Source organism: Lepidochelys kempii, chromosome 1 (assembly GCF_965140265.1).
Source record: "Lepidochelys kempii isolate rLepKem1 chromosome 1, rLepKem1.hap2, whole genome shotgun sequence".
In the NCBI taxonomy this organism is placed as follows: Eukaryota; Metazoa; Chordata; order Testudines; family Cheloniidae; genus Lepidochelys; species Lepidochelys kempii.
This window is the reverse complement of record NC_133256.1, coordinates 77,373,516-77,381,816: the sequence shown is the minus strand read 5'-3', so window position 1 is coordinate 77,381,816 and position 8,301 is coordinate 77,373,516.

The window sequence follows — 8,301 nt, the reverse complement described above, 5'->3', positions numbered from 1 at the left end:
TCAGTGTCAGAGAGGATGTTCCCAGATGCTGCTTCAAAATTTGCCATCAGTGAGTTGATGCAGAGAAAAATACATAGATGCTTTGAATTACATTAAAAAATTCAGCAGCCTCACTAGAAGCTGATGCTGCATCACTGACCACTAAGTTCAGTGAACGAGAACTGTATGGGACAAAGAAAGCTAGAGGGTTTAACTCTCGGATCCGTGTCTGCACTCCTCTATTCTTTCCACTCATGTTGGCACCATTATCGTAGCCCTGACCTCTCATGTCAGTTATCGCAATTCCCATATATTCCAGGTTTTTAAGAAGCACATTTGTCATACCAACTCCTGTGGTGTCATCAATGTCAATAAATTCTAGAAAATGCTCTCTGACAGTCACCATTGCAGGGACATTTTCACTAGGTTCTGTTCTTGTTACAAAACACTCCATTAAAGTAATTTGTTCCTATACCAATGCGCGACTCACTGGTGCGGCACCTCCTGCTGGTGGTCCTGGGAATTAGCTCTCCATCCTCTGGAGCGCCCTCTGCAGGCCGGTGCCCCGCCTGCCTCAGGTCCCAGTGTCCCTCCCAGACCCCGGTGCCCCTTCCCTCGGGATTCTGCCCTCTGCAGTCCCCCCGCAGTCTCTGGGTCTCCCTGCTTCAGGGAACCCCCAACCCCTTATCCCCACCTTGCCTCAGCAGCTACTGCCAGTCCTCATCTAGCCCCCGTGGACTGCAGTCTGTACCACTCATCATCGGCAAGGAGGGTTTGGACCTGCTGCCTTTGCCTAACCTTGGGCTGCCCCTCTGCAACCCCAGTACCTGCTTTAGGCCTTCAGCAAGGCCTGCAGGCTGGGGGTGTTCCAGCCTGGAGCTCCCCAGCTCCTCTGGCCTTTCCCCAGCCCTGCTTCACTCTAGGTACCCTGTGAGCTCCCAAGCAGCCAGGCCCATCTCTCTCCACACCTAGAGAGAGACTCTCTGAGCTCCTGGCCCACAGCATTTCATAGCTGCCAGGTCACCTGCACTCTGACTAACTGGAAGATCAGGCATCTCCTCACCACTCACATCCTCACTGGGGCCGGAAGGCTCATTGTGAACATTTGTGTCTATGTATCTCGGAAGAGCTCCTTCAGGCTTAGATAGAAAAGCTTCCTTTGCTTTCTTTCTTTTTCTGAATGCTGCCCCAGAGGCGCATTTTCTTCTTTCACTCATGACTGCTGTTCTGTGCCAGCTATAGTGGCTCTCAACACTCGGTTGAAGGGGACAAATAAGCAGGCTGGTAGCAGGGCCTGAGTGAGGGAAGATATCAGCGTCTTAAGGGCCTAACTGGCTCCTACTACTTCAGTTGACTGCCTGTTCTCCTCAAGTGGGTTCAGGGAAGCAGCAGGAAACAGGGAGCTCCCTGAGAAGCTGGTGTTAATCAGTCCAGGCTCCTGGGAGTGCTAGAGAGGTACATAAGAGGCTCCTGCTCCTCTCGCTCCCTGCAGCTCCTGCTGATTTCTGTTATTCCCTCTCACCTTTTCTCCTGCCTGCCTGTTATGTCTCTTGTGCCCTCCTTCCTCCAGCACAGCACTCCATCATCTCTATGCATCTAGAGCAGAGAGAATACATTTGCATCAGCAGCAGACACAATTTTCTACACTCTGGGGCCTGGTGGCGTCCCCCCACAGTCTGGCACCTGAGGCGGCCGTCTCAGTTCGCCTCATGGTAAGGCCAGCCCTGAATGCAAGGAACTAAGGGAGAGAAATGTATTGGGGAAAGGGCAAAATTAAAAAAAGGGAAACAGGAATGCTCTATAAAGCAAACATAATATCAATCAACTGACCAGTGAACTCCTCCCACATCCCTAGTAAACCATTGGCCAGGTTGCTGAATGTTCAGAATATGACCCTAGTGGCCATACTAGAACTTGCATGCACAACAGAGAGCTCTATACATCCCACTGTCCCACCACAAAGATGGATTCTTCCATAGCATCTCCTGTCTCATCTTCACACTGCCTCCTGCAGCAGCAGCAGCATGCACATTGGTTCTGTCAGCAAACACCAGGGCAAACCGAATGCAACTTCACTGACAGCAAGGTTGACTGAACACAGATGCTGACTAGCAGCATCACCTCCCTCTTGCTACCGTACTCCCTCACTGCCACAACAGGGCTTGGACCTGCTCTGCCAACATGCAGCCTCAGGTCCCTTAAGGAGTCTAGTAGGTCAGGGGGATTTGAGAAAATAAATGGGAACAGCAGGGAGCAGAAATTGGGACAATGTGAAAGGGAGAAGAGGAGTCAACGGATACTAGAGTTACAGGTCTCATTAGAACTATTCATCGGGCTGCCAAGTAGGCAACCAAAGCTTCCTCTTCCTCACCATTGCTGAGCCTTTCAGTGCAGTGAAGTGGGGCAGCTGACGTGGGGATGGATGTGTCCAGTACCTGCTACCTCTTACTCACTCACTTGCCTGCTAGCCCTGAGAAGCGGTATGTATCCTCCCTGGAAGGGGGTCACGGGAGGACATTGTGCATCTGTAGGTAGGGGAGACGGGAGAACAAAGTTAGGACGAGAGACAGGAGCTACTAAAACTTTGTTGAGGATGATGGGACCAGGGTGGGATGACAAAGATATTCAGGAGAGGGAAAGGACTGGAAGGGGAAAATGGGGAATCAGAGAGAGAGAGAGAGCCAGGGGTGAAAGTAACATAAAAATCTTACCTGTACAGGAGCCTGGCTATGGGCCACTGCTGGGAAATTGCCAGGCCCCGGGGAAGCTGCCTCTTTTGACCCCCCCCCCCCGCCCATTGTGGCAGCCCTGGGGGGGCAAAAGGGGCAGTGACGTTAAAGCACTGCCATAGCAGTGCTTTGACGTTGGCTGTGTATGGGCCGGTACCGGTGGCAACTTCTTACCGGTACGCATAACAGCCCACTTTCACCTCTGGAGAGAGCTGACCACTGGGTGAAAGTGTAGAAGTAAGTCCAGGTGGTAGCAAAGACAGAAAATGGCAGAGAAAAAAGGAGAGGGAGATGAGAAAATACAAATGATACAAATCAGGGAAGGACGATTTTGTGGCTAAGTCACTGGAGGGGGAAACTAAGAGAGAGTGAGAGATTTGGCAGCAGTGGAGTTAGAGTTGGTAAAAGAGGTGGTTTGGGGGCAATGAAATGACAATCAGAAAGGTACCAAGGGTGGGAGCAGGAAGGGACAAGGAGCAGACCCTAAGAAGAGAGGACAAAGGCTGGGAAAGCACACAGACAACTGGAGAGAAATGCCATGCCACACTGTGTCTCTCAAAACTTTTCTTCATGTGCCATTGTCCCTGATTTGGGAGCTCTATATCTCACAGTTTGGCAGTCGTGATTAAGTGGTATGTGACCGGACCTCATTCCAAATGGGACTACAACTCCCAGCATCCCTTGAGGCTTGTATCTCTTAGAATTGCTAAAAATTATAGCTGAGCATATTAATCAAAGGAAAGGTAGCATCAAGACCATGTTCAGGTATTAGAAATATGCGCTCTCGCTCTCTCTCGCTCCTTAAGCAGCCAGATTTTTTGGAATTCTTACCTGTTCGTTGTTTTTATGGATTTCCAAGGTCATGATGAGTAATAAAATATTAACATTTAATCTGTCATCCATTTATGAAAACTATAATCAAACCCAGAACTTTACATGAGTAACAGCCCGTTAACTAAAGAATAAAATCCTCCTATAATAAATACTCATATTGTGACAGGTAAAACTCAGGTCATATGTCTCCTTTGAAGTTTTAATGGCCACTCCAATTTTATGATAAAGCCACTCAACTTATGTTTGTAGTAATTTTGCAGTGTGTGAAGCGGCTCTAGTCATCTTTAGTGTACAACTCCCAAGGACAAGTCCCTCATAAAACTGCAAGTTTCAAAGAGATTATGCCTCTTCTTTTCTTTTTCTTTCTATTTTTTTTTCTGGTTAAAGAAAACTCCTCTATGTTCCACATGGGACCCTGAGGAGCCTCCCCAATTTATCCCCCACTTAAACCTACCTTCTCAAGCCCCATGTGTCACCCTTCATCCAGCCAGGGCAGTTAAGAAGGGATTCCTCTTCCTTTCTCCTTTTTGTGGCAATTCTCTGGGGCAGATGCTGTTCCTTTACTCTGTGGTAAATGAAAACCAATTCCATCCAAATCAATGGAGTTGCTGGGCATCTACAAAAAGGTAATAGGAGGTCACATTAGGCCTTTTAACTCCAGATTGTCAGACAATTTACCAAGTGCCTCACTCACCTGGGCTTTTTTTGAGCCTGTTCTTTCTCTGTGCATTTTTTGAGGTGGCAGAGGAATACAAATTTAGTTAATCCTGCTTCGTCTCACTTAAATGTGAGACCAGGGCTATGGCTTCACTACGAGGCTTTTAGCGGCACAGCTGTACCACTGCACCTGTGCTGCTAAAAGGCATGCAGTGTAGTTGCTGTTAGTCAGCAGGAGAAAGCTCTCCTGCCGACAAAAGCTTCCACCTCCCATGAGCAGCAGCCGGTGTTCACACTGGCACTTTTCGTTGATAAAACTTTTGTCGTTTGGGGTGTTTTTTTTTTTTTAACACCCCTGAACGACAGAAGTTTTGCTGATGAAGTGCCCGTGTAGACAAACCCTAGGAATCCAGTATGGCATCTTTAACCCACCTCAGCCAGCCGGTCCCTTGCATTCTTTTGTCTTTCAAATATTTTTCAACCTTTTTTTTTATGATTTATTCTAGAGTTTATTTTACATGTGATTTTATTTATAAAAAGACAATGGGTAAAATTTTCAAGAGTGCCTTAGGTGCCTATGACCCATTTTCAGAAGTTGGAAGTTAGGCACCTAAATACCTGTGAAGATCTGAGCCCTGAGACCAATTGACTTCCTATGAGATTTAGGCTCCTAAGTGCCTAACTCACATTTGAAAATGGGATCTATTTGAAATTGTACCCATTAAGGCATTATATCAACCCACTAAAATACAGTGAAACCAGACAAGAGACACATATCTCCACTTATTAGCCAACAACCTGTGTTAAGAGACCAGCCTATACATAGGCTTAGTACTTCTAACCACAATGGTACAATTCTGTGCTACCTATATTAGAACGCCATCTTCAATAAGCAAATGATTCTTGCTGGTCTCTTGAGATGGCACTACTAGGTGTACATCCCTTTTTCCTTCTTTATTCCACTAGCTAGATGTCTGCACACAGCTCAACAGTTAAGGGAGGAAAAATGTTGGCCAACGTACCGGTACAGGCGCTATTTCATACTCACAGAGCATCCAAACCTTGGTCTTAAAGATCCCAATATAGTCAACTAGATGGTGATCTGGTTCTCTTCCCCAGAAGGGTAAAGGACTGAGATGAATCTGCCGGACTTGGAACCTTTGCTTTTTCAAACCTAATGTTTATATCACTAAGCCAGGCCCACCAGGAAGCTGATTGAACAACATAGGCATGTATATTTAGCTGCTTGCAGATCGGTTTCATACCTTGACTTTGCTGTAAGATCAGTCTTTTTCTATGAAATGTTAATGCGGTCTTTAAAATATTTACTCTCAATGCCAACATATAAAGTACTTTGAAAAAGGCACATTTGTCCATCTCACCCAATGTATTTTCTGAGCAGACATCAGATTTTTCTTATTGGAGTTATTGAGACAAGAGGGAAAGAGCTGGGAACTTTGTGGGCTGTGGAACTTGGCTAATAAAATCAAGTTTCTGTTCAGCTTCAGAGACAGCACAAACAGTTCAGAACCTGATCGATGTGACTAGAAGAAAAACTCCTGTTACAATAATTGCTCTAAGAAAAGGAGTGCTTGTGGTACCTTAGAGACTAACCAATTTATTTGAGCATGAGCTTTCGTGAGCTACAGCTCACTTCATCGGATGTTTTGTGAGCTGTAGCTCACGAAAGCTTATGCTCAAATAAATTGGTTAGTCTCTAAAGGTGCCACAAGTCCTCCTTTTCTTTTTGCAAATACAGACTAACACGGCTGTTACTCTGAAACCAATAATTGCTCTAGTCTCAGTCCTCACTTTGTCTATGTGGGGTTCACAGATCTAGGTGTGTTCTGATGATAGCGGTTATAACATTTGCACCTTGTAAATGATTTGCAGACTGGTAAATGTATCATATACATCTTTGCTTCAGATCAGCAAACTTCATTTAACACCCTGAACTCTGCTGCTTTCCCATTCAGCATGCAGAGTGAATTACACTCACAGGAAGCAACATGGGGCGCTCTCTAGGGGACTGCCTGAAAACATCAATATCAGAACAATCATGAACAAGTTAGGGAACATCTACCAATTAAAATATGTAACCTAAGCAATATAAATATGCAAAGCATGTTATAATGTAGACAGAAGTTTAGCATGTGCACTCACTGTGTCTAATCTATTTGCAGATGGTACATACTAGAATTAGTTGATAGACAAGACTTTTTTTTTTTTAATACTTTAGCTTCTTCAAGATTACTGAAAAGTTCCTTTACACAAGAAATTAGCTGAAATGTCCTAAGGCATGGTATGTACTCTGAAAATGCTCACATTTCATTTGATTGCTGCTGTTAATGTTTCAGAAATGAAGTAAGTTTTCCCCAGGGGATATTCAGCATGGTTTACCCATTTGTCTAAGCTTCTTCAAAGGAGGAACAATTCTTAGTTATATCTTGATAACAGCAAAAGAGAAAAAAGCAAATGCAATGTTAGGAAAACAAAACAAAAAAGGCATGGTAATTTTAATAAAAATCACATTGAAAAGGAAACTGCTACTATTTCACAACAGCTATGAGTTGAAAAGAACAAGAGGCCATCCCCAAATCAGCTTCAATTGAAATCGTATTCCCACCCCACCCCCCCTTGCCTCGCCATTACTGCTGCCACTTCTCACCTGCTTTCTGTAAATTAGTTTATTTATATCAGGTCTCCATTACAGATGAGCTGGTAAAGTAACTTTGGATCAGTTTAGGATTCCACAGGCGATCAGAGTTCAGCCAGGATTACGATTCAGATTTAGAGTTGATATCAAAATCTTGCAAGATTTCTGGCACCTTGCAAGGTAGAAGTCTTATAATATTGGTGGTTCTTGGGAGATTTTTGTTCTGTTGGACCAAAATCATCCTGCACCTGAACAGAACTGGAAAACAGTTCCCCTCTGAATCTGATCCAAAGGGTTGATTTGGATTCAAAGATTCAAAGCCAGATTCTCACAAAATTATTCTTCTATAGAGTTTTCATTCAGGTTCTAGTCTGTCTCTAATGTCCATTTTGAAAGTACCAGGTTATCAAATTAAGTAGTTCTTTAAAATAAAAGTTTGCTGCTTTCACTGACAAAAGTTCAGAAGCCCAAAGAAAACTGAAGACTTTTTAGTATTGGGTTGCATCATTCTACTCTGAAAGACAGCCGAAGTGAAAAACCCAATTCAGCATGAACTATGGACACAATGCTGTGTGGTGTTGATAGACTCCTCACTTGTTAACACTGAGCCCATTAATGTTCTGGAATGCATCATGTTATGATGCCTGGGTACATCATGTGTATCTTTCATTATGTAAATACATTTTGAAACTACACTAAGTCTTATTCTCCAACATAAATCTGATAGTTGGTCACTAGTTACACAGAATTATGTGTATATTATTATAGACAATTTCTCCACTAATTAATAATTTCATTGGCATTTTTCTATTGTAAGGTGGAATTTTGATTTGTGGAATAAACAAGTCTGTGATTATGAGATGTGGAAGGCATCAGTGGGGTGGGGGGGAATAAGGAAGTGTGGGGGGTGAAGATTAGGATATAGAGTATGACAAAGGCTATGGGGCTAAGTCGACCTAAGTTATGCAACTTCAGGTATGTGAATAATGTAGCTAGAGTCAATGTACCGTAGGTCGACTTACTTCCATGTCTACACTGCATGGGGTCAAGGGGAGAGTTTCTCCCATTGACTTACCTTATGCTTCTAGTTCTGGTGGAGTACCGAGTTGACAAGAGAGCAATTGGTGGACGATTTAGGAGGTCTTCACTAGACCTGCTAAATCAACCCCAAGTGGATTGATCACTGTGCATTGATCACCTGGTAACTGGAGACAAGCCCTCAGCCTACACTAGTTTGTCATTCACAGGTGTGAATAAAATCACACCCCTGAATGACAAGTTACACTGACATAAGTGCTGGTGTGGACAGTGCTATGTTGGTGGGAGAGCTTCTCCCACTCAAAGGGGCTGCAGTAGGTAAGCCAACAGGAGTTGGCTACATTAAGGAGCCTACAGTGGCGCAGCTGCATCAGTGCAGTTGCACTGCTGTAAACTCTCAAATGTAGC